Genomic DNA, 27,109 nt, shown 5'->3' with positions numbered 1-27,109 from the left:
ATCAGTTCAGTAGTTGTGGAGAAATTTTAAGATTTATAAGATATATAACTGAGGCCACAGAGGATCCGTGACCCCTCCAGATGTTGTGCCTGAGATCAGAATGGCTGCTAACACTTCAAACCACGAAGAGTTGGCAGCCATCTTGTGACTCAATTGAATTGAGTCACTGGAAAATAAAAAAATAAAAAAGAAAAGGGGGGAAGGTACAAACACCCTGAACCCCTAGGCCTCTTGGGCGTGTCCCCACAGGACCAAAAAATAATTTTTTTAAAATAATTTTGGCGGGAGTCACGCTGGATCCGCGACTCCTGCTGAAACTTTTTTTGTGACAACCAGTACAAGACTCCTTGAGATACAGCGTTTCCTCCTATAGGTCTAGACAACTTTTAAATGTGGCTGGGTTGGATTCTGTGCATAACAACCAATATAACAGCCCCATCGAGTTATTACATCAGCGGCTCAAAGGAAAGTATTTCTATGGACTTGGAATTGGGTCTCAATCCTGAGCAAACATATGTAGTCAATTATCCCCAAAAAAGTTCATAGGGCCATATTAGTACAAATTCAATCTTCTTCTTTATTTTCAAGAAGTCGTCAGTTCCAAAAGAAACAGGTGATTTACAGATGACTCGTTATCACATTGACTTAAACTAAATACCAAACAACACACTTATAGTCTGATCCATGTGTACTAATTCTTTTGTTGTGAATTTAGCCCTATCTCTCTCAAACCCTTAATGAAGTGAAAAAATGTCACTCAAGGGGGAAGACATCCCTTAAGGATAAGACCCCTCACTCACCCGAAGGTGACATGCTTCATTATATGGGGCCTCCTTACCAGGATTGAAAACTTAGTCAACACTGGGAGCTACTACTTCAAGTTTTTAAGGAAGGAGCTCAGAGATGTTTTGTTAATGAAGGATGGTAATCCCATATGTGTGGTAATTGGTGGAGTGAGGTAAGCAGCGCTGTGTAGGAATAAAGAGAGTGAATTAAAACTGACTAGGTAGACTCCACTGTTGTTCACTTTATTCTAGTGTGTTACCTGTCAGGATTAAAAAAGAGACAGCACAGTGGTATAACTATATAACCACTGTCACTTGTATGGTCAACATGTTTCAGCCTAATGATCAAAATCCTTTGTATCAGCGGCTTTCTTCAGGACCAGAATATAATTGTGAAATTGCTGCTGCATGAAAGTGCAGGAAATTATAATAAAGTTTTATACAACACCGGTATTCCTGTTTTTCTTTCTTTATCAGGTTATACCCAGGTTATCTACAAAAAATGGGAGAGAAAAATATGGATATATTCAAGGGCAAAGTACAATGAATCACATGGTTTTCACACATTGTGCTACTAGTCACTATGTTATGAATATATTACGCTAATTTTTAGTCAATCATCAGGACTTACCCTCATCTGTAGGATTGTCCTGCCTCACCTCTACCAGCCAGGCTGCTCTGGAGGGAGGCCCCGCACTGTGGGAGAGGTGTCAGTATGTATACACCTTTACCACTACGAACCTAATTGCTTAAGTACTCAGGGGCTGAGTTTAGCGCAGTCATGGTATAACAATCACAGCAAACCTGTACCAGAAAATCAAAGGTAACTCTAAAACAGTAGAGTGGTAAAATAGTATTGTTGTGATTTATCAACTAGATTAAGATTTGAATAGTGTTAGTTTTTACACTTAAATCCAAATGGGGAAAAAAAGAAGAAAAGGCAAAAGAAAGGGAGGAAGGCAACCCATCTTGTTATGTGATCCCAACCAGTCAAAAGGTCGACGCTACCAATGTAACACTTTATATCAAAGCTTAGTTATATTAAGGAGTAGTTTACGTCTTATCTAAGTCTCTCACCTGCCCGTCGGTACCTCGACACTCGAGAGAGCTCGCCCCGGGAGGTACCGAACGGCAGGGCGAGGTGGTTTTTATGTACACTCAATTCAGCGGCATGATTGCCTGCCGCTGTGCGAACGGGGGTCCTTGTTAGATAAGTTGACCATCTATGTGCCTAAAAAGCAGTCAGTGCGCATTCGTGTCTTTCAGAGACACTGCACCGCACGCTTGCGCACAATGTTCATAATCGGCTAATATCATCCGCCACGTCCAATGTTTATCGCTGTGTTAACCTTTAGGGAATATAAGCTTTCGCCAAACCCTACACTTATCAAAAAGCGAGTATCTAATCCTGATTACTGCGGATGCCATTAAATCAATTCAAGTATGTTGTGGAGACACTACACTGCGCGCATGCGCTACTGTATTTTGTCACATTCCATGTTTATGAATTTTTTACGAACGATCATTTGGCATGCCAATACTATATTCGAGAGAGCCCCACATATTATATCTGCTCTCCTCCGTATGACTGTAGTCAAATATAAAGTAATGATTAACACAGATGATCTAAAATTGGTGTGAGCATATTATAGAGACACTAAATTATGCGCCTGCGCTATTGTTTTTTGACGCACTATATGTTTATAATTCTTAAACAAGTGTCTTGTTTATTGTGTCTGTGCCATATTCGAAAAAGCACCACATATTATACATGCTCTTCTATCTAGATGTCACAACCATTATGATATCTGTGTTTGTAGATGCAAAAATCAAGTTTTTACCCTTTGAATCAATATCAGATTTTGTGACATTAGCATCATATTCTAATTGAGGTATGTGATCTTTATCAATAGTGAGCAGGTGAACTAGACTTTAAGTACCTGCGTGGCAGGTCATTAGCGGAGTCCCATAATTAAATATATGGTTTCCAGCAGAACCACCGCGCCCCCTTTGTCCGCGGGTTTTATAACTATTTCTAGATTATCCGCCAAAGTCTGCAGGGAGATCTTTTCAAGTCTTGTAAGATTCTGGAATTGGTTAGTATTGCTCAAAATCACAAAGCACTGCTTCCTCAAAAGCTATAATCCGTGCTGGGACCAAATGAGTTGGTGGATTAAAAGTCAATTTAGGGCGTAGCCCTGTGTTTGGGGTTTGAATCTCTCCAGTTGCTTTATCTTTAAAAAACGCGTTCAGGCGAATCTTTAAAAAAAAAAGCTGCCAATTCCTGACGTGTTTGAAAGGCATCTCCTTTGTATGTGGGTACATATCCTAGCCCTTTTTCCAGGACTTGTAACTCCATGGTAGTTGGAACATAGGAACTCAAATTTACAATCACTTGTTTGTGCCGCTCGTTGTTGCTGCTCCTGTTGCTTGCGTTGTCGCCTTGGTTGCTACCGGTGAGTTCCAACTCACCCTTGTTCTCGGCCCTCTTCTTCTTCCTCTTTGATTTCTCGGGCCAAACCCTAAAAAAGGTTGTTGTTGCATCATGTGATTATAGGGTGGATATGGATAAAACTGATGCTGTTGTGGGTGCCCAGGTTGAAAGGCAAAAGGCACTGGCGGCCACCATGGGTTAGGAGGTCCTTGTGCATAGAAGTTCCCTCGTCTTGGGCCTCTGCCTCTTCCTCGTCTGTTCGTTGGTCTCCCACTTTGGCCTCCAGAGTACGAATTGTCTTCACCACTCGAGTCATCTTCACTTGATGATGTAGAGTAGTTAGATCCATACCTGCCACTTCTTCAATTGATCTGTGGTGGAACATATTTATCGCTTGTATATGGGTACACCTTATCCATAGCGAACTTATCCAGATCTTGAATTTCGTGATTTTGGTGGCTAAGATCGAATCCTTAAATTCAGTGCTATTTTTATTTGGTATGCACCTGTTACAACGCATTCGTTACTCCGCACTACCATTACAACGCGACTTTTATAACGCATACCATTACAACGCATTGCGCTGGGGGGCGCTATAGGATAGGGAATGGTATAATTTACTATCCAACACCTTCCCTAGGGTCCACGGGGACTGGAGTTAGAATAGTAAATTATACTTACCACTATCCAGCACCCCAAAGCGCTATGCGTTGTAATGGTATGCGTTGTAATGGTCGCGTTGTAATGGTAGGTAGTTGTAACGGTATGCGGAGTAACGTCATACATCCGAGTTGTTTCTTAAATGTTTCATCTGCTTGTTTTTTATCAGATTGTTTCTTGTAGACTGAGCTAACTATCACATTGACTTAGCCAACACGTGTTTCGTCTTGGGGGCATCACCCACCAACTTCCTCAGGGCTACAATAACAATAAAAGTATATATCCTACAACAGTTGTCAAAGTAGTTTTAACTAGTAGCAACCAGAAAAAGGAAAAAGAGGAGACCACCAAAAGTTCAGCGTGTGATACCTACCAAAAAATAACATTAAGAAGATGCAAAAGAAAAAGAAAAAATCAAGAAAATAGAAAAGGAGGGAAAGGAGAAAGTTACCCTGAGATGTAATTAGGGTATGAGAGGAGGAACACAGCAAATTTGAGTGTAGAGCGGGTTCTGCGATAAATGTTCAGTGCAACACCGAAACAATGTGCAGACACAAACAGACGCCCAAAAGGAAAGATTCAATTGGTGCACGAAATATGCACGAGAGACCCGAAACCAGTGTGAGCCTAACCATGTACAGAAAGAAGCGCATGGCACACCAAATCATAAAAAGCAGAATCTGTCACTTTTCAGACAAAAGCATCATGACCATATTCAACAAAAGCTTGAAAAATAAAAACGGCTTTCTTAAAGACTATCATCATTATGGATCAGTCACTGTAATAATATCTGTAAAGTAGTACCTGTATCCATTAGTATTCAGGATATTGGGTATAATGAATAAGTAAATCTAAAATAGTAATGGAGAGTAGTACACATGAGTCTCTCCGCATTTAGTCATAATGGTTAAGACCTGTGCCTTTCACATATTGACATATGCGCCATAATGTATAAAATGCATGGACCATAAGTGGGATCAATATTAAATTATATCCATCCTATATGTTTTAAATGATTGGCCAATTTCAGATCAAGAAAGTGATCAAAAGATGAGATCAGTAAACCTGTTCACTCAATACATATCAATACTACCCCCCAGGGTACCCGAGTTTTGCAAATGGGGAAAAAGATTCATTCCAGGAGAGTAAAATAAAGTCGGGAAATTAATGTGCCCGAGTTAGGGGAGTCACATACTTCACAAAAATATTTGAGTCACTCTACACGTATAAGCTATTGAACAAGGTATTACCTGTATCTGCTAATGTCCAAGATAACGGGTATGATAAAATTGTAAGTCTAAAATGGAAAGTGGCACACATTAGTCTCGCCACAGTTAAGCAGTAAGGTTAAATTAGGTACAATTCACTATAGTTTTCGCTTGGTTTATCATATATGCCATCCTTCCATAATTGGTAGCATCTAAAATCTGTGTGCGCTACTGTGAGTATAAAGAAGATCATAAGTATCCCACACAATTGTAAGTACTTGAGACCAAAATAGTCTGTTTAGTTAAAGCGTACATATGTTACCCCCTGGGGACTCAAAAAAGTGAAAGACGGGAGAACTTTATTGGGAGAATGTGATAATTATTGAAAAAACGTTATGTGGACTAATATGGCCCTATGAACTTGTTTATTGATAATTGACTACATATGTTTGCTCAGGATTGAGACCCACGCCTATAGGTCTATTCCATGTTCATGCACGATCTCATTTGTTCCATCACTCGAGGACAGTAACACAATGGACAGACCTCACGTTATCCTCATAAGGTCTTTAATATAATACCAAAGGTGTAACAATGTTGGGATATGAAGGTTACATGATGTTTTGATATTCTAGCCTGACATAAAGATAGTACACAGGACTTGTTCTTATGAATACTATAATACTGTACAGGATGTTTTGCTATTATAGCCTAGAAGATGCTTTTTATAAAAAAACTTATATCTAACAAAATGTATGTCTATCACACGACTTATATGGTTAGTCTACATAAACGTGCCGGTAAGAAGGATCATCTGTTTCTTCAATTCACTCGCAATTTCATTTTTCACTTCATTTGTAACTTCCATTTGTAATTCTTTTGTAATTTTCATTGATAATATCATTTGTAACTGCCTGCATTTCATCTCATTGTTTCAAAAGGACAAGGGAAATCCAATTTAGCAATTGGTGCGGGACCTTGGGTACTTATATTATTTCTAAAGACAGTGGTACCTAGACAATGAGAAATAAGCGTGGAAGTAAATATAGACTAAATAGTTTCTATATTCTTTGTCCAGCCAGACAGAATTTTAATGTATGATATATAGATTAGTAGTCAATATACATACAAATTCAAGTGGGACACAACGTGCGTCCTACTACCACATTAGAACAATTTGACATACAGAAGGGGAGTTCAGGCAAGGAAAAAAGTCTGCATACAATATAATATTGCAGACTGATAAAACAAAAGTACACTATTGCGACATGTTATACAATACTGTCGTAGGCATATAGTGTATTCAGTGTCGACGGCGTTTCGATCCCTGTGTGGGGATAAAGGGATCATCCTCAGGACTTTCAATTCATGCCTGAACATTGCATTATTAAGATAGTCGCTACGGCTGAAGAGGATTAGGAAAGCGCCATTATCGGCGAATAAGGCGTCACGGATGGCAAAAAAATAGTCAGTGACTATTTTCCGCGTTGATAACGCGCTGGGGTTCCGAGATGATCTCTGCAGCTATAAATTACGAAGGAATTGCTGCTTAAGGGTAGAGCGGCAGCAAATCCCTAGCGTGTACCTGAAGGTCTAAGAGCCATTAATGGGTTCCTTGTGGACAGTTGAGGTGATGCTCAGAGTAACTGCATTTCATCTCATGCCAGCTTGTCTTTTCCTTTCAATTTCACTTTTGTTCTCGTTGTGGAAACCCCAATAAAAATAATTTTAAGTTAAAATGAAGCGCGGGCTACTGCCTACATTTGTATAGGCCCCGGGTAGGCCAGGGCTGAGAGGTATGTCACATCCCTGGGACTAAGTTAAATATTAATGAGCAGGGCTCTGATTCCCCCCCCCCCCACACAATCAGTTCCGGGGACCGTCACATCCTAGGTCATACTATTTTGCATTTAAAGAAAATGAGAGGGAGGCCCCAAGGACTCTCTCGGTGCTCCGGGGACCATCACCTCCCCACATAGATTATAAAAAACTAAAAGCAGGGTGATGTCTCTGACCATGTCGTGAGTGATTTAATATGTGAGGTCATAAGTAGTGCATTGAGGGGGCGAGAGTGATAGTTATCTCACTAACTATAATGGCTGGATTTCTCTAGTTATGTATGAGTGACAGCTGAGCCTAACTAAAACCTCTCTGTAACCTTTGATTTTTCAGTGAATATAAATATATATATATAGGGTGCTCTATACAGGAGCTGCCTTCCACCTAAACTTGAGAACTACCCAGAGTTCTCTCCTTCTTTTTTGCATAATTTATGCATCACTCTATGCCTGCAAGGGTATTGTTTTGACCTATACTGGGTGCTCCCTTGTGTCTGGACAAAGCTAAACCTCTCTGAAGAGCTGTAATGACAGCGAAAGACATGTCAGGGGTTGCTTTTATTCATTTCAGGTTGGCTTGGATGGTATTTTACCAATCCAAAGCTGTAATATTGTGCCTGGAGTGGTAAATGGCTTTTGTCATTTTACAGCTCGGCGAGGATAGCACTGTGCTAATCCTATGCTTAAAGACTTTGCAGTACAAATGGCAAAAGACTTTGTCCATTTCTATCTCGGCGTGGATAGCACTGTGCTAATCCTATGCTTAAAAACTTTGATAGAAAAGCAGACATTTGAGGTGAGCAAATTTAGAGTGTCGCTGGTGTTGAGGGTGCTCTATACAGGAGCTGCCTTCCACCTAAACATGGGAACTACCCAGAGTTCTCTCATTCTTTTTTGCATTATTTGTGCGTCACTCTATGCCTGCAAGGGTATTGTTTTGACTTATACTAGGTGCTCCCTTGTGTCTGGACAAAGCTAAACCTCTCTGAAGAACTGTAATGACAGCGAATCACGTGTCAGGGGTTGCTTTTATTCCTTTCAGGTTGGCTTGGATGGTATTTTTCCAATCCAAAGCTGTAATATTGTGCCTGGAGTGGTAAATGGCTTTTGTCATTTTACAGCTCGGCGAGGATAGCACTGTGCTAATCCTATGCTTGAAGACTTTTCTGTACAAATGGCAAAAGACTTTGTCCATTTCTATCTCGGCGTGGATAGCACTGTGCTAATCCTATGCTTAAAAACTTTGATAGAAAAGCAAACATTTGAGGTGAGCAAATTTAGAGTGTCGCTGGTGTTGAGGGTGCTCTATACAGGAACTCCCTTCCACCTAAACTTGAGAACTACCCAGAGTTCTCTCCTTCTTTTTTGCATATATATATATATATATATATATATATATATATATATATATATATATATATATATATATATATATTCACTGAAAAAACCATAGGTTATAGACCATATATAGTTAGGAATTAGCATTTACAAAACCTTATTTTACTCACACAAAACCATTGAAATTCGCATCTATAGATAGTTGCACTAACTATATATCGCGCACCCGCAATCCACTGCTGATCATGTCACATATTACATCATTCATGACATGGTCAGTGACATCACTGATGACATCACTGATTTTTAATAGCCCCCACATCAATCCTAGGGGGTCAGGAGGGGTCTACCTTGCCCCCTTTCATTCATTTCCCCCTTCGTTTGTTTCCACCGCTTGTCTCTCGATCCTACCGAGAGACAAGATGGCGGCCGCTCCGGACTGTTTAGAATGTTGACAGTCACCGGAGAGCCAATCCGCTTCTCCTCGCGAAGTTCCGTTACGCGTTTGGTACACGAACCGGGGCGCTAACCGGGACGCTGTCACAGATATATATATTTTTTTAATGGTAATTTCTCAAAATCCACTGGAGCACATATCTTGAGACCTAGCAAAGGCACATCGGGCAAACAGTCTCTACAATTTTGCCAAGTTTCATAGAAATCCATTCAGCCGTTCGAGCTAAAAGTGAGTCAAACCACCCTATGGAAAACTCAATGTTAAAAACACGTTTTGGGACCCCTCTTTTTTCTCGGCCCCCGCTTGACGAAACCCCCCCCCCAAACTTTCAGGGGACGCTCAGAAACAAAATGTGCCATTTTCCTGAAACTTTCAGCCAATTCCGTCCATCAACGCCAAAGTTATTCAACATAGAATTTTCAGAAATCCCTATTCAAAAAAATCCTAACTATATATACCTACTGGCGACCGCCAGTAGGTAATATATATATATATATATATATATATATATATATATATATATATATATATATATATATATATATATATATATATATATATACATATAACATTTCTATGGCAAAATGAAACCCCTCAGTTTTGTTCCTTTTCAAATTAAATGTATTAAGTGTTACCACTTTATTCCAATCAAGATGACTTCAGGTGTGCCATACTTTTGTCATAAGTAAGACTGTTAGCGTTCTAGTTGTTCTTTAGAACACTCTGGGACATTCTGTCATTGGGCTATAGTTGGGCTACATCTGGCTGATATTTGGGCTACATTTGTTTTTTTTTGTCTCTGGTGGCCATCTTTGGGCTACATTGGGCTACATTGGGCTACATTGGGCTACATTTGGGCTCTAACATATATATAGCCCAATGTAGCCCAATATATATTTTTCAAAGTTAATTTTCGTAAAAACCACTGGAGCATATATCTTGAGACATAGCAAAGGCACATCGGGCTACCAATCCCTACAATTTTGCCAAGTTTTGTGGAAATCCATTCAGCCGTTCGAGCTAAAAGTGAGTCCAACCGTCCTACGGAAAACTCAATGTTAAAAACACGTTTTGGGACCCCCCTTTTTTCTCGGCCCCCGCTTGACGAAACCCCCCCAAACTTTCAGGGGACGCTCAGAAACAAAATGTGCCATTTTCCTGAAAATTTCAGCCACTTCCGTCCATCAACGCCAAAGTTATTCAACATAGAATTTTCAGAACTCCCTATTCAAAAAAATCCTAACTATATATACCTACTGGCGACTGCCAGTAGGTAATATATATATATATATATATATATATATATATATATATATATATATATATATATATATATTACCTACTGGCGGTCGCCAGTAGGTATATATAGTTAGGATTTTTTCTCTATGGGTTTTTTGAAAATTCTATGTCTAATAACTTTGGCGTTTGTGGACGGAATTGGCTGAAATTTTCTGGAAAATGGCACATTTTGTTTCTGAGCAGCCCCTGAAAATTGGGGGGGGTTCGTCCAGGGGGGGTCGAGAAAAAAGGGGGGTCCCAAAACGTGTTTTTAACATTGAGTTTTCCATAGGGCGGTTGGCCTCACTTTTAGCCCGAACGGCTGAATGGATTTGCACGAAACTTGGCAAAATTGTAGGGACTGGTAGCCCGATGTGCCTTTTGTAGGTCTCAATATATGTGCTACAGTGGATTTTGAGAAATTAACGTTTAAAAAAAGATATATATCTGTAACAGCGGACCGGGCAGCGCTCCAGGACGCGTACTTTTCGCGCAACGGAGCTTTGTGAAGCGAAGCTGATTGGTTCTCCGGCGTCTGTCAACATTCCAAACAGTCCGTAGCGGCCGCCATCTTGTCTCTCGGTAGGATCGAGAGACAAGAGGAGGCCAAAGCGAAGGGGCAAATGACCATAAGGGGGAATAGTAGATCCTCGCTGACCCCCTAGGTTTGATGTGGAGGTTTTAAAAGGGCCCCGCGGGGCAAAAAAAAAAAATAATAATAATAATCGAACGGCTGAATGGATTTGCACGAAACTTGGCAAAATTGTAGGGACTGGTAGCCCGATGTGCCTTTGCTAGGTCTCAATATATGTGCTTCAGTGGATTTTGAGAAATTAACGTTCAAAAAAAGATATATATCTGTAACAGCGCACCGCTTCGCGTACTTTTCGCGTTACGGAGCTTTGCGAAGCGAAGCTGATTGGCTCTCCGGTGTCTGTAAACATTCCAAACAGTACGTAGCGGCCGCCATCTTGTCTCTTGGTAGGATCGAGAGACAAGAGGAGGCCAAAGCGAAGGGGCAAATGACCATAAGGGGGCATAGTAGATCCTCGCTGACCCCCTAGGTTTGATGTGGAGGTTTTAAAAGGGCCCCGCGGGGCAAAAAAAAAAAAAAATAATAATAATCGAACGGCTGAATGGATTTGCATGAAACTTGGTAAAATATTAGGGACTGGTAGCCCGATGTGCCTTTGCCAGGTCTCAATATATGTGCTTCAGTGCATTTTGAGAAATTAACGTTCAAAAACAAGATATATATCTGTAACAGCGCTCCGCTTCGCGGAGATAAAATTATATCTGTATTACCTAGCTGTTGCTAACACCAGTTAGCGACGGCTAGTAGGAGATAGCGACCATCTTGGGCCCCACTTTGCATGTGAGTGATATTTATCACTAATGACATGCAAAGTGGGCATGCCAAGATGTTAGCGACTGGAAACAGTCGCTAACATCGCTATCTCCTATTATCAACTTTTGGAAATATTCGAGATAAGCGCGAATATCTCCAAAAAGTAACAGCTGCCCTGAGCAGTTCTTAGCCATGTTATCCAATGGGAGGTGGATAACATGGCTAAGAGCATTAGCTCGGTAATCATTAATATCGCTGAGTTTTCAGCGATATTAATGCATTGCGGTCGTTTTTTATCGTATTTGCGATAAACCTTGATAATAGCAAGGTTTATCTGCGATAATTTCTGACGGTAAAAAAATCTTTGCAATGTATCGTTAGGGATAAATATCGCTTAACTTTGGTAATATGCCCCAACGTCTGTTAACGTTCGATTCGAAGGAAATCAGGAAGTGTTGAAAAACATTGTCTGCGCCATCTTGTCTTTTTTCAAATGCCACACTTTTGTCGTGCACGGCAGCCATTTTAGATGCCTTGACCAGACCCACTCTGTGCACGCTGTCGATCCTTAGCATGGCTCCCCACCCTCGCAAGCATCTCACCCAGGCAGTGGTCACCCCTGCTCTCATTCTTATGCATGGGTAATAAACCTCCCCCCATCTGCGCTGCTCTTCCCTGAGAATCACACCCTGTGCCCGCCCGACACCTCCCTTTCGCCCTATTCACTACCGCACCCTCTGACACTTCTTTTCCTCTGTTTCCGATTGTCCAGGCCGGTCCTAGGCTATCAGCTAGCCCTGCAGATGTAGTTTATGGCCACAGCTGTAAAGAATCACCCCTCTTCAAAGGAGTTATAGTAGATCAAGGCCCACACTCGATGAGATCCGTCACAGCAGAAGCGTTGCTATTATCTGAAAACCATCCTGTATTGTGATTGGGGAGGGGACCGAGCGTGAAGCGGAAGATTCCAGGGATGACTCTTTGTACATCAAAGTTTTTACAATTATGTGTCACATTAAAAATATATAGCACTCCGACAAAGTAGTAAGATTATAAAACTTTAATAATTTATAAATATATACAAGAAAACAAAAATAGTAATAACATATAAACATTTTTAGGGAAAAACAACGAAGTAGCGGTCGGCTGTGCGAATAGTCCCAACGCAGCACAACGTCCAGATTTCCGGCGTGGGGCGTCGCGGGGGGTGGGTCATCAGTAGCAAACTGTTGTGCGAATAGTTCCAAGGCAGCAGAACGCGCCGAAATCTAGATGACACGAAAGTGATGTCTAGTAAGTTGCCACCCAGCAAATAACGGCGTGGGGCGTCGCGGGGGGTGGGTCATCAGTAGCAAACTGTTGTGCGAATAGTTCCAAGGCAGCAGAACGATGGCACCAAGGTGATGTCCAGTAAGTTGCCGCACTGGTTTTGGTATCCTACAATGCTGCTCCGAATAACGGCGTGGGGCGCCCCGGGGGAGGCGGCGTGAACGGGCCTCTCCAGGTGGAGTGTCATCTGTTGTAGTGGGGCGCCCCTTTACCGTTTCAGTTGCCATTCCGTCCGTTTTTGGTCCACTGTGTCAAAAGCCGCAATTCAGCTGAGTTGCGCCCACTCTTGCGGTGCAGCGATAGGCGGCTGTCACAGGACTCTCAAAATGGCGGCAGGCTCTTTCCTTTTTGGGCCTGGTCCACTGAAATGGCCCTGGGACACCTTGGAAATCGGACGCTTGTCTGCTAGGTCTTGGACCCCATTCTCGAAAGCGTCCCCTCCGCCTTGAGAATTCATCAAAAGTTTTGGGGGCCCCGACTCCTGCAGGCTTCTGGTGGGGAGCGGCTGCCATGATTGCTCGCGGAATGACCACGACGGAGCTACGAGATGGTGGTGCTCTCATGCTGACGCCAGTTTAGTCTGAAACATCCAGAAACAAGGTGGGGCTTTCATCGTTTGGGAAAAAAAAAAAAGTTTTCATCCAATGAAAAGTGTTGTTTTTAGGTCATATGATCAAGCCTTCCATCATTAGGAAACCAAAAGTAAAATGAACCAATGAAAAGTTTTATAAACAAGTCACATGACCTGTTATGCGGCATAGGGTATAAAATGCGTAGAAAATACGTTGGCACGTGAGGCGGCGTCAGTAGCGGACCGATGTGCGAATAGGCCGAAGGCAATACAACGCGCCAAGATCCGGATGGCACCGAGGTGGTGTCCAGCAAGTTGCAGCACTGGTGTGGCCATCCTACAATGCTGAAAGTCGGCGTGGGGCGCCCCGTTGGCCTGTGAGTTTGCGTCAGTAGCGGACCGATGTGCGAATAGGCCGAAGGCAGCACAACGCGCCAAGATCCGGATGGCACCGAGGTGGTGTCTAGTAAGTTGCCGCACTGGTGTGGCCATCCAACAATGCTGAAAGTCGGCGTGGGGCGCCCCGTTGGCCTGTGAGATGGCGTCAGTAGCGGACCGATGTGCGAATAGGCCGAAGGCAGCACAACGCGCCAAGATCCGGATGGCACCGAGGTGGTGTCTAGTAAGTTGTCGCACTTCTGTGGCCATCCTACAATGTTGAAAGTCGGCGTGGGGCGCCCCGTTGGCCTGTGAGATGGCGTTAGTAGCGGACCGATGTGCGAATGGGGCCAAAGGCAGCGCAACAATATTTTCTGACTGACACCACAAGGCGCTGAGATGCCAAGATCCGGATGGCACCGAGGTGATGTCTAAGTTGCGGACTGATGTGCGAATGGGGCCAAAGGCAGCGTAACAATATTTTTTGTATGGAAGATACCACTAGGCGTTGAGATGCCAAGATTCGGATGGCACCGAGGTGATGTCTAGCAAGTTGCTGTACTGGTGTGGTCATCCTACAATGCTGAAACTCGGCGTGGGTCGCCCCATTAGCCTGTGAGATGGCGTCAGTAGCGGACCGATGTGCGAATAGGCCGAAGGCAGCACAACGCGCCAAGATCCGGATGTCACCGTGGTGGTTTCATAGTTGAGAGGCACTTCATCTGCAGTGGGGCGCCGAGATCCGGATGGCACCGAGGTGATGTCTAGCAAGTTGCTGTACTGGTGTGGTCATTCTACAATGCTGAAAGTCGGCGTGGGGCGCCCCATTAGCCTGTGAGATGGCGTCAGTAGCGGACTGATGTGCGAATGGGGCCAAAGGCAGCGCAACAATATTTTCTGAAGAGAAGACACCAAAAGGTGCTGACATTCCAAGATCCGGATGGCACCGAGGTGGTGTCTAGCAAGCTATGCAGTTGAGTTGTGTGCGCACTTGCGGCGAATAGGTCGAAGGCAGCATAACAATGTTTTTTGAATAGAAGACACCACAAGGCGTTGAGATTCGGTTACCACCGAGGTGATGTCTAGCAAGTTGCCGCACTGGTGTGGCCATCCTACAATACTGCTCCGAATAACGGCGTGGGGTGCCCGAAGGGGGGGGGAGCCGGCGTGAATGGGCCTTCCTAGGTGGAGGCTCGTCTGCTGTAGTGGGGCGCCCCTTTACCATTTCAGTTGCCATTCAGCTGAGTTTCGGCTGCTCTTGATGCTACAGCGACAGGCGGCTGCAAGAGGACTCTCAAAATGGCGGCCTGTTCTTTGGATTTGGGCCTGGTCCACTAAAATGGCCCTGGGACACCTTAGAACTCGGACGCTCGATTTTTTTTTCCTTTCCTGTACATGCAAAAAAAGGTAAATGCCCGGTACGTTACACGCTTCATCTGCCACGATGAACTCTCCAGAGGAACCGAAAAAAAATATAGTTGTGGTAACTATACCATGCATCGTCATATGGAGAGGTGGCACCAATTAATTATAGTGCTGCATAAAAGAGAGATTTGGAGGAGAACCCCTGACCTGCTAGTACATTCATCAAAGAAGTGGCACTGAGAGCTTCAGAGGCAAGGGAAACGGTCCCAAATATTTAGAAGAACTTTGGAAAGATTAAAATGACATGTTTAGATTGTGGCAAATTAATTTCATGTGGACAGATGAGTGTTACTCTAATAAATACAGCATATGAACATCATCATAGTCGATGGTTGGTAGAGACATTTTGACTATATCCTGGACCTGCCCGTCCTCGCCCAAAATGGCGCCGGAATAAATGGGACTCGTAACTCCTTGTTGTGTACTGGTTGCAGAACCTTGAAATCACGAGATACGTATGCAGTTTTGAAGTACATGGCGGGCGGGGACGAGAATTTATTGACTATTTCGACATCCCTATTGATATTAAGTTCTGATGTGTTATTGATTACTGTACTGTTGAAAGTTCGAATTAACGTCACCCATGGTACTTGCCCGCAAATGTATATCTAGATAATTTTATTGTAACTGGCCCTGTCGTATTTTAAATATAAAATGTACGTCCACCGATTCCGTAACTGTTAGACACCTTAGTTCTTGCAACCTAATGGCCCGCCCGTTACGTTCCTCTACAGTGTAAATGTCTATTCATCATATACGATTACAGTTTGCTCTGTGGCAGGCCCACGTGGTTATAGGCTCGTATTTGTATAATGACATTTTCACAATAAAGGTTTTTAAAAGAAAACATGGTAGTAGTATATACATTGGTAAAGTTTTTAATAATAGTGACTGTTTTAGAATCATTAAAAGGCAAGTGAAATAAAGCAGACCAATTACATGAAGGGTAAAAGGTATAATACGAAGGAACGCAGTAAAGATAAATGGTCAAGGGCTGTTGTGTTTTCTATTCCTGCAACATAAAGTGATCGATAAGAATCTCATATTCAGGCGTATCGGCGACTAAGACAGCAGGTCGACCCTCTTTTGCTCAACGGCTCCGTCATGGGACGAAGAAACGCTCTTTTTCTCGAAAAAAGAATATATTTTACTTGCAGGACAGTTGTAAAATTTCCGGGAAAGTACATTAGCCTGGAACATTATAACATATATTTAAGAAAAAATAATGTTCGGAAGTAATGAAAAGCGTAATTTTTAGGTCATATGACCAAGCCTTTCATCATTACAATAAGAAAAGTAAAATGAACCAATGAAAAGTTTTATTAACAAGTCACATGACTTGTTATGCTTACGTTACGCGCTGCGCGCCCCGGATGACTTCCGGATGCGCTAACGCGGCGCGTCATATGACGCATTATGCGACAACGCAGGTACAGAATATGGTCAAAATGTCTCCACCAACCAGCGGTCGGAACACAACCCCTTTCAGCAGGCTAAATAGTTCTGTTAAATGGCAACAGAAGGGACAGGCAACAAGAACCATCAGTCAAAGAGGGGAGGGCTAGTTCTTCTCTACCGGGTTACATTGGGGCGCTACCGGAACTGATCGAATTGGTAGTCTACAGTGTTTCTGGATGTTTCAGACTGAAGCTGGGGTTAGCATGAGAGCAGCACCATTTCGTAGCTCCGTCGTGGTCATTCCGCAACCAATCATGGCAGCCGTTCTTTATCGTTATTTTGGGCGGGGTGGGTGGCGGAGCCGAGCTGTTTTGCAGCCATCATTGTGTGGAGTTCAGTTCATCTCACTAGTTTTGTATTTGTCATGAGGGGTTGTTCCTAATGTTTCTATTTTAACGAGGTCAAAAAGAGATCCCATTAGTGGCCTACTGATTTTGCTCGATTCCTTTTCTTTTTTTTTACACGATTTTTCGTTATCTGCAAAGACTAAACAGAGTATTGCGACTCTGTGTTTGTTTGTAAATAGAGAATGAACCAAAGAGAACTAATTCTAAAACAGTAAATACTTGGATAACAATCAATCAAATGGAGAGAGAAGCAGGCACGACGGATTACAACGGGGGCAAACGCCTGCGTTAACTACCTTTCACTATCTGCAAAGAGAGAGTACTCCTAATAGAAATGAGGGGGGGGGCACCATTCAAAGCAGATCAGTGTGCATAAACACGAAAATTTTTCACTTACCACGTACTTGACATTCGACAGCTTATGATATTTGCTATTAAAAAACCATTGAAATTCATTGAAAAAATCATAGGTTATAGACCATATATAGTTAGGAATTAGCATTTACAAAACCTTGAAAATTCACTGAAAAAACCATAGGTTATAGACCATATATAGTTAGGAATTAGCATTTAAAAAACCTTATTTTACTCACACAAAACCATTGAAATTCCATATATAGTTAGTTGCACTAACTATATATCGCGCACCCGCAATCCACTGCTGATCATGTCACATATTACATCATTCATGACATGGTCAGTGACATCACTGATGACATCACTGATGACATCTCAAATGACATCACTGATGACATCACTGATGACATCTCATTTGACATCATTCTTGTGCTAATACGATAAACCTCTTCAGACTCTAATATAACCTTAGATACACTCAGTGTATACAGACACTCACACACTGCCACTCATCCATGGAGTTACTCACACACCCAGTCAGTCATGCAAAGAAACAATCTCACCTCCATTTCTTCAACTATACAGTTAAACACACCTTACTTATTGAAACATATACTAACACATATTTACTCTCTTATACAATCCCTGTTACAAGTTCACAATGATCGATACAACCACTCACTCATTCAGTGGCTCTCATGCACAGTTATTTATATATGCCAACTCTCACATGTACTGTGTTTTACATATGTACTTACTATGACATGTAGCATTGAGATATCCATTCACTCATCAATACACTCATGCACACAGTCAACTGCCCATGTAGCTGTTTCCACATGCACTCTTGAACTCATACACCTAGTGAATAAACTGCTCACACATCTATGCATAGAGTCACACACCTTCCAGCCACCCCCACACAAACTCAATCTCCCATAGAAATACTTGGGCAACCAATTAATAACACATATAGCCTCTCGTATAGCTAATGATCAACACATGCAGCAGTTTACAGAACAACAGACATAATGATGCACAAATTAAGACAGTTTAGTCACTAACCCATGCATTCAGTGAGACACATTTAATCACTCACTCATACAGTCAGTCATGCACCTACTAAATCCTTCATCCAGACACTTATACATCCACTCAAGACATATTTTAACTTTACAGAAAAATACAGTCACTGGATGTTGTCATCAGTGATGTAATCAGTGATGTCATTTGAGATGTCATCAGTGATGTCATCAGTGATGTCACTGACCATGTCATGAATGATGTAATATGTGACATGATCAGCAGTGGATTGCGGGTGCGCGATATATAGTTAGTGCAACTAACTATATATGGAATTTCAATGGTTTTGTGTGAGTAAAATAAGGTTGTTTAAATGCTAATTCCTAACTATATATGGTCTATAACCTATGGTTTTTTCAGTGAATATATATATATTCGCACTTGTTTTCCTCTCGGCGGCGCGCCCACCATCCGGAGCCCATCAAAGGAAGAAAACGGAAGACCCAAAGTGCAGGTGAGTTTTCTTTATTATTCAGCACACCACGCCGGCATAACGTTTCGGCCTTCACAGAGGCCTTGGTCACATGGCGCACTGAGAGAGTTGCGCAAAATTTAAAGTGCTAGTGCATAAAAAATAACACCCTTTGATTGGCTAGTTTCTATGGAGGGAGATGTCCATAATAGACATAGAAAACATCTTGCGTAAAAATGCTTTAAGAAGAAGAAATTAAATTCATGTTTTACATGTTTTTGCTAATATAAATATATATTACCTACTGGCGATAGCCAGTAGGTATATATAGTTAGGATTGTTTTCCATAGGGAAATCGCAACATTCTATTGGGAATAACTTTGGCGCCGGTTGAGGAATCTTCCTGAAATTTTCATTAACTTTGCCTCGTGGCGCTCCGCTCCTTCCCTGAAAGTTTGGGGGGGATTCGTCAAGCGGGGGCCGAGATCAAAGGGCGGTCCCAAAACGTGTTTTCCCCATGTTAATTTCCATAGGGCGGTTGGACTCACTTTTAGCCCGAACGGCTGAATGGTTTTCCACCAAACTTGGCAAAATTGTAGGGACTGGTAGCCCGATGTGCCTTTGCTATGTCTCAAGATATGTGCTCCAGTGGTTTTTACGAAAATTAACTTTGAAAAAATATATATTGGGCTACATTGGGCTATATATATGTTAGAGACCAAATGTAGCCCAATGTAGCCCAATGTAGCCCAAAGATGGCCACCAGAGACAAAAAAAAACAAATGTAGCCCAAATATCAGCCAGATGTAGCCCAACTATAGCCCAATGACAGAATGTCCCAGAGTGTTCTAAAGAACAACTAGAACGCTAACAGTCTTACTTATGACAAAAGTATGGCACACCTGAAGTCATCTTGATTAAAATAAAGTGGTAACACTTAATACATTTAATTTAAAAAGGAACAAAATGAGGGGTTTCATTTTGCCATAGAAATGTTATTACCTACTGGCGATAGCCAGTAGGTATATATAGTTAGGATTGTTTTCCATAGGGAAATCGCAACATTCTTTTGGGAATAACTTTGGCGCCGGTTGAGGAATCTTCCTGAAATTTTCCTTAACTTTGCCTCGCGGCGCTCCGCTCCTTCACTGAAAGTTTGGGGGGGCATTCGTCAAGCGGGGGCCGAGATAAAAGGGGGGTCCCAAAACGTGTTTTCCCAAGTTAATTTCCATAGGGCGGTTGGACTCACTTTTAGCCCGAACGGCTGAATGGTTTTCCACCAAACTTGGCAAAATTGTAGGGACTGGTAGCCCGATGTGCCTTTGTTATGTCTCAAGATATGTGCTCCAGTGGTTTTTACGAAAATTAACTTTGAAAAAATAGATATTGGGCTACATTGGGCTATATATATGTTAGAGCCCAAATGTAGCCCAATGTAGCCCAATGTAGCCCAATGATGGCCACCAGAGACAAAAAAAAACAAATGTAGCCCAAATATCAGCCAGATGTAGCCCAACTATAGCCCAATGACAGAATGTCCCAGAGTGTTCTACAGAACAACTAGAGCGCTACCAGTCTTACTTATGACAAAAGTATGGCACACCTGAAGTCATCTTGATTGGAATAAAGTGTTAACGCTTAAAACATTTAATTTGCAAAGGAACAAAATGAGGGGGTTCATTTTGCCATAGAAATTATGATTAGTGCTGAAGAAAGAAAAATTAGGGCACATTTTGAATGACTTCTCAAATCCTCGTATATTTCATTAAAAAAATTCTGATATGCAGTCTCCCAAGATGGCCACCAGAGACAAAAGAGCCCAAATGTAGCCCAAATATCAGCCAGATGTAGCCCAACTATAGCCCAATGAAAGAATGTCCCAGAGTGTTCTAAAGAACAACTAGAACGCTAACAGTCTTACTTATGACAAAAGTATGGCACACCTGAAGTCATCTTGATTAAAATAAAGTGGTAACACTTAATACATTTAATTTGAAAAGGAACTAAATGAGGGGTTTCATTTTGCCATAGAAATTTTATTACCTACTGGCGATAGCCAGTAGGTATATATAGTTAGGATTGTATTCCATAGGGAAATCGCAACATTCTATTGAGAATAACTTTGGCGCCGGTTGAGGAATCTTCCTGAAATTTTCTGTAACTTTGCCTCGCGGCGCTCCGCTCCTTCCCCGAAGTTTTGGGGGGGATTCGTCAAGCGGGGGCCGAGATAAAAGGGGGGTCCCAAAACGTGTTTTCCCCATGTTAATTTCCATAGGGCGGTTGGACTAACTTTTAGCCCGAACGGCTGAATGGTTTTCAACCAAACTTGGCAAAATTGTAGGGACTGGTAGCCCGATGTGCCTTTGTTATGTCTCAAGATATGTGCTCCAGTGGTTTTTACGAAAATTAACTTTGAAAAAATATATATTGGGCTACATTGGGCTATATATATGTTAGAGCCCAAATGTAGCCCAATGTAGCCCAAAGATGGCCACCAGAGACAAAAAAAAACAAATGTAGCCCAAATATCAGCCAGATGTAGCCCAACTATAGCCCAATGACAGAATGTCCCAGAGTGTTCTAAAGAACAACTAGAGCGCTAACAGTGTTACTTATGACAAAAGTATGGCACACCTGAAGTCATCTTGATTGGAATAAAGTGTTAACACTTAAAACATTTAATTTGCAAAGGAACAAAATGAGGGGGTTCATTTTGCCATAGAAATTATGATTAGTGCTGAAGAAAGAAAAATTAGGGCACATTTTGAGTGACTTCTCGAATCCTCTTATATTTCATAAAAAAAATTCTGATATGCAGTCTCCCAAGATGGCCACCAGAGACAAAATAGCCCAAATGTAGCCCAAATAACAGCCAGATGTAGCCCAACTATAGCCCAATGACAGAATGTCCCAGAGTGTTCTAAAGAACAACTAGAACGCTAACAGTCTTACTTATGACAAAAGTATGGCACACCTGAAGTCATCTTGATTAAAATAAAGTGGTAACACTTAATACATTTAATTTGAAAAGGAACAAAATGAGGGGTTTCATTTTGCCATAGAAATTTTATTACCTACCGGCGATAGCCAGTAGGTATATATAGTTAGGGTTGTATTCCATAGGGAAATCGCAACATTCTATTGAGAATAACTTTGGCGCCGGTTGAGGAATCTTCCTGAAATTTTCTGTACCTTTGCCTCGCGGCGCTCCGCTCCTTCCCTGAAAGTTTGGGGGGGATTCGTCAAGCGGGGGCCGAGATAAAAGGGGGGTCCCAAAACTTGTTTTCCCCATGTTAATTTCCATAGGGCGGTTGGACTCACTTTTAGCCCGAACGGCTGAATGGTTTTCCACCAAACTTGGCAAAATTGTAGGGACTGGTAGCCCGATGTGCCTTTGCTATGTCTCAAGATATGTGCTCCATTGGTTTTTACGAAAATTTACTTTGAAAAAATATATATTGGGCTACATTGGGCTATATATATGTTAGAGCCCAAATGTAGCCCAATGTAGCCCACTGTAGCCCAATGTAGCCCAATGTAGCCCAAAGATGGCAACCAGAGACAAAAAAAACACATGTAGCCCAAATATCAGCCAGATGTAGCCCAACTATAGCCCAATGACAGAATGTCCCATAGTGTTCTAAAGAACAACTAGAGCGCTAACAGTCTTACTTATGACAAAAGTATGGCACACCTGAAGTCATCTTGATTGGAATAAAGTGTTTACACTTAAAACATTTAATTTGCAAAGGAACAAAATGAGGGGGTTCATTTTGCCATAGAAATTATGATTAGTGCTGAAGAAAGAAAAATTAGGGCACATTTTGAGTGACTTCTCAAATCCTCTTATATTTCATTAAAAAAATTCTGATATGCAGTCTCCCAAGATGGCCACCAGAGACAAAAGAGCCCAAATGTAGCCCAAATATCAGCCAGATGTAGCCCAACTATAGCCCAATGACAGAATGTCCCAGAGTGTTCTAAAGAACAACTAGAACTCTAACAGTCTTACTTATGACAAAAGTATGGCACACCTGAAGTCATCTTGATTAAAATACAGTGGTAACACTTAATACATTTAATTTAAAAAGGAACAAAATGAGGGGTTTCATTTTGCCATAGAAATTTTATTACCTACTGGCGATAGCCAGTAGGTATATATAGTTAGGATTGTTTTCCATAGGGAAATCGCAACATTCTTTTGGGAATAACTTTGGCGCCGGTTGAGGAATCTTCCTGGAATTTTCCTTAACTTTGCCTCGCGGCGCTCCGCTCCTTCCCTGAAAGTTTGGGGGGGATTCGTCAAGCGGGGGCCGAGATAAAAGGGGGGTCCCAAAACGTGTTTTCCCAGGTTAATTTCCATAGGGCGGTTGGACTCACTTTTAGCCCGAACGGCTGAATGGTTTTCCACCAAACTTGGCAAAATTGTAGGGACTGGTAGCCCGATGTGCCTTTGCTATGTCTCAAGATATGTGCTCCAGTGGTTTTTACGAAAATTAACTTTGAAAAAATATATATTGGGCTACATTGGGCTATATATATGTTAGAGCCCAAATGTAGCCCAATGTAGCCCACTGTAGCCCAATGTAGCCCAATGTAGCCCAAAGATGGCCACCAGAGACAAAAAAAAACAAATGTAGCCCAAATATCAGCCAGATGTAGCCCAACTATAGCCCAATGACAGAATGTCCCAAAGTGTTCTAAAGAACAACTAGAGCGCTAACAGTCTTACTTATGACAAAAGTATGGCACACCTGAAGTCATCTTGATTGGAATAAAGTGTTAACACTTAAAACATTTAATTTGCAAAGGAACAAAATGAGGGGGTTCATTTTGCCATACAAATTATGATTAGTGATGAAGAAAGAAAAATTAGGGCACATTTTGAGTGACTTCTCAAATCCTCTTATATTTCATTAAAATAATTCTGATATGCAGTCTCCCAAGATGGCCACCAGAGACAAAATAGCTCAAATGTAGCCCAAATAACAGCCAGATGTAGCCCAACTATAGCCCAATGGCAGAATGTCCCAGAGTGTTCTAAAGAACAACTAGAACGCTATCAGTCTTACTTATGACAAAAGTATGGCACACCTGAAGTCATCTTGATTGGAATAAAGTGGTAACACTTAATGCATTTAATTTGAAAGGGAACAAAATGAGGGGTTTCATTTTGCCATAGAAATGTTATTACCTTCTGGCGATAGGCAGTAGGTATATATAGTTAGGATTGTTTTCCATAGGGAAATCGCAACATTCTATTGGGAATAACTTTGGCGCCGGATGAGGAATCTTCCTGAAATTTTCCTTATCTTTGCCTCACGGCGCTTCGCTCCTTCCCTGAAAGTTTGGGGGGATTCATCAAGCGGGGGCCGAGATAAAAGGGGGGATCCCAAAACGTGTTTTCCCCATGTTAATTTCCATAGGGCGGTTGGACTCACTTTTAGCCCGAACGGCTGAATGGTTTTCCACCAAACTTGGCAAAATTGTAGGGACTGGTAGCCCGATGTGCCTTTGCTATGTCTCAAGATATGTGCTCCAGTGGTTTTTACAAAAATTAACTTTGAAAAAATTATATATTGGGCTACATTGGGCTATATATATGTTAGAGCCCAAATGTAGCCCAATGTAGCCCAATGTAGCCCAAAGATGGCCACCAGAGACAAAAAAAAACAAATGTAGCCCAAATATCAGCAAGATGTAGCCCAACTATAGCCCATTGACAGAATGTCCCAGAGTGTTCTAAAGAACAACTAGAGCGCTAACAGTCTTACTTATGACAAAAGTATGGCACACCTGAAGTCATCTTGATTGGAATAAAGTGTTAACGCTTAAAACATTTAATTTGCTAAGGAACAAAATGAGGGGGTTCATTTTGCCATAGAAATTATGATTAGTGCTGAAGAAAGAAAAATTAGGGCACATTTTGAGTGACTTCTCAAATCCTCTTATATTTCATTAAAAAAATTCTGATATGCAGTCTCCCAAGACGGCCACCAGAGACAAAAGAGCCCAAATGTAGCCCAAATATCAGCCAGATGTAGCCCAACTATAGCCCAATGTCAGAATGTCGCAGAGTGTTCTAAAGAACAACTAGAACGCTAACAGTCTTACTTATGACAAAAGTATGGCACACATGAAGTCATCTTGACTAAAATAAAGTGGTAACACTTAATACATTTAATTTGAAAAGGAACAAAATGAGGGGTTTCATTTTGCCATAGAAATGTTATTACCTACTGGCGATAGCCAGTAGGTATATATAGTTAGGATTGTTTTCCATAGGGAAATCGCAACATTCTATTGGGAATAACTTTGGCCTCGGTTGAGGAATCTTCCTGAAATTTTCCTTAACTATGCCTCGCGGCGCTCCGCTCTTTCCCTGAAAGTTTGTGGGGGATTCGTCAAGCGGGGGCCGAGATAAAAGGGGGGTCCCAAAACGTGTTTTCCCTATGTTAATTTCCATAGGGCGGTTGGACTCACTTTTAGCCCGAACGGCTGAATGGTTTTCCACCAAACTTGGCAAAATTGTAGGGACTGGTAGCCCGATGTGCCTTTGCTATGTCTCAAGATATGTGCTCCAGTGTTTTTTACGAATATTAACTTTGAAAAAATATATATTGGGCTACATTGGGCTATATATATGTTAGAGCCCAAATGTAGCCCAATGTAGCCCACTGTAGCCCAATGTAGCCCAATGTAGCCCAAAGATGGCCACGAGAGACAAAAAAAAACAAATGTAGCCCAAATATCAGCCAGATGTAGCCCAACTATAGACCAATGACAGAATGTTTCAGAGTGTTCTAAAGAACAACTAGAACGCTAACAGTCTTACTTATGACAAAAGTATGGCACACCTGAAGTCATCTTGATTAAAATAAAGTGGTAACACTTAATACATTTAATTTGAAAAGGAACAAAATAAGTGGGTTCATTTTGCCATAGAAATTATGATTAGTGCTGAAGAAAGAAAAATGAGGGCACCTTTTGAGTGACTTCTCAAATCCTCATATATTTCATTAAAAAAATTCTGATATGCAGTCTCCCAAGATGGCCACCAGAGACAAAAGAGCCCAAATGTAGCCCAAATAACAGCCAGATGTAGCCAAACTATAGCCCAATGACAGAATGTCCCAGAGTGTTCTAAAGAACAACTAGAACGCTAACAGTCTTACTTTTGACAAAAGTATGGCACACCTGAAGTCATCTTGATTGGAATAAAGTGGTAACACTTAATGCATTTAATTTGAAAAGGAACAAAATGAGGGGTTTCATTTTGCCATAGAAATTTTATGACCTACTGGCGATAGCCAGTAGGTATATATAGTTAGGATTGTTTTCCATAGGGAAATCGCAACATTCTATTGGGAATAACTTTGGCGCCGGTTGAGGAATCTTCCTGAAATTTTCATTAACTTTGCCTCGTGGCGCTCCGCTCCTTCCCTGAAAGTTTGGGGGGGATTCGTCAAGCGGGGGCCGAGATAAAAGGGCGGTCCCAAAACGTGTTTTCCCCATGTTAATTTCCATAGGGCGGTTGGACTCACTTTTAGCCCGAACGGCTGAATGGTTTTCCACCAAACTTGGCAAAATTGTAGGGACTGGTAGCCCGATGTGCCTTTGCTATGTCTCAAGATATGTGCTCCAGTGGTTTTTACGAAAATTAACTTTGAAAAAATATATATTGGGCTACATTGGGCTATATATATGTTAGAGACCAAATGTAGCCCAATGTAGCCCAATGTAGCCCAAAGATGGCCACCAGAGACAAAAAAAAACAAATGTAGCCCAAATATCAGCCAGATGTAGCCCAACTATAGCCCAATGACAGAATGTCCCAGAGTGTTCTAAAGAACAACTAGAACGCTAACAGTCTTACTTATGACAAAAGTATGGCACACCTGAAGTCATCTTGATTAAAATAAAGTGGTAACACTTAATACATTTAATTTAAAAAGGAACAAAATGAGGGGTTTCATTTTGCCATAGAAATGTTATTACCTACTGGCGATAGCCAGTAGGTATATATAGTTAGGATTGTTTTCCATAGGGAAATCGCAACATTCTTTTGGGAATAACTTTGGCGCCGGTTGAGGAATCTTCCTGAAATTTTCCTTAACTTTGCCTCGCGGCGCTCCGCTCCTTCACTGAAAGTTTGGGGGGGCATTCGTCAAGCGGGGGCCGAGATAAAAGGGGGGTCCCAAAACGTGTTTTCCCAAGTTAATTTCCATAGGGCGGTTGGACTCACTTTTAGCCCGAACGGCTGAATGGTTTTCCACCAAACTTGGCAAAATTGTAGGGACTGGTAGCCCGATGTGCCTTTGTTATGTCTCAAGATATGTGCTCCAGTGGTTTTTACGAAAATTAACTTTGAAAAAATAGATATTGGGCTACATTGGGCTATAT

This window comes from Lissotriton helveticus, chromosome 11 (assembly GCF_964261635.1).
Source record: "Lissotriton helveticus chromosome 11, aLisHel1.1, whole genome shotgun sequence".
Taxonomy (NCBI): domain Eukaryota; kingdom Metazoa; phylum Chordata; class Amphibia; order Caudata; family Salamandridae; genus Lissotriton; species Lissotriton helveticus.
The sequence above is the reverse complement of the archived record's forward strand: the minus strand, read 5'-3'. Positions refer to the sequence as shown.